At 45.1% G+C, this 1,054-nt stretch overlaps 1 protein-coding gene across 1 annotated transcript in view; it reads right to left on the reverse strand.

Moving 5' to 3' along the window:
* Window positions 1–1,054, reverse strand: part of Ppil2 (peptidylprolyl isomerase like 2) — a 24,566-nt gene that overhangs the window by 14,363 nt on the left and 9,149 nt on the right. The gene's annotated exons all lie outside the window — the stretch shown is intronic.

Genomic DNA, 1,054 nt, shown 5'->3' on the forward strand with positions numbered 1-1,054 from the left:
ACACTGTAGCTGTCTTCAGACACTCCAGAAGAGGGCGCCAGATCTCGTTACGGATGGTTGTGAGCCACCATGTGGTTGCTGGGATTTGAACTCGGACCTTCGGAAGAGCAGTCGGGTGCTCTTACCCACTGAGCCATCTCACCAGCCCCCATCTCCAGATTTATAAACACACAAACATCACTATGTAAGGGGTAGTCACTGGGCTGAAAAGGAGGGTGTGGAATAAAGACCGCTGTGTATTTCTACAAGGTCTGAACTTTCTTGTTGGTGCCAGCTACCAAACCCAGACCTTATATGTGTTAAGTGTATGCTCTACTACTGAGCTTCAGAGTCAGCCCTTCTCTCAACACCTGACTTCTGAAATTCAAAATGCATACAGAACCATTGAGATAGCATTCTATATCACACAAGCCTGAAAACCTGAACTCAATTCCTGGAACCCACAGTGGAGGGAGAGGACCAACTCCTCAAAGTGTCCTCTGCCCACATTTGTACCATGGCATTCAAACCCACATCAAAATATTAAAATAATAATTAATAAAGGTACTAAGTAAAATAAAAACAAAATTAGTGTGTCTAACACTAGTAAGAAGCCCCAAAACAGGCTCAGCAAGTGAAGGTATTTATCACTGAGCCTGGCCTACACAGAGGAAAGAGAGAACTCCCACAGCTGCACCCTGACACACACCCCTTAGTGAGAGCATCTACATATTCTGTTTATACTATGGAAAAATATTTTTAAAAAGGAAACAAAGCACTGAAAGTGGAAAAGGCTAGTGCTATTGCTCACAAGTGCTTCACATGGGTAAGGACCTAGGCAGCAGGGAAGGAGGCAGCATGCCCACAGATGAGGAGTGCCAAGAAAGAACACACCCTATGGGGTTCCATGAACAAAGGAAATGGCCCTAGCTTCTAGATGTGACCAAAGTAAAAGCTATATGTAGATTGGAAGTTGTAGAAAACAGTCCAAGGGCTGGAGAGATGGCTCAGCGGTTAAGAGCACTGACTGCTCTTCTGAAGGTCCTGAGTTCAAATCCCAGCAACCACATGGTGG

The sequence above is a fragment of the Mus caroli genome, chromosome 16 (assembly GCF_900094665.2).
Source record: "Mus caroli chromosome 16, CAROLI_EIJ_v1.1, whole genome shotgun sequence".
NCBI classification, from domain to species: domain Eukaryota; kingdom Metazoa; phylum Chordata; class Mammalia; order Rodentia; family Muridae; genus Mus; species Mus caroli.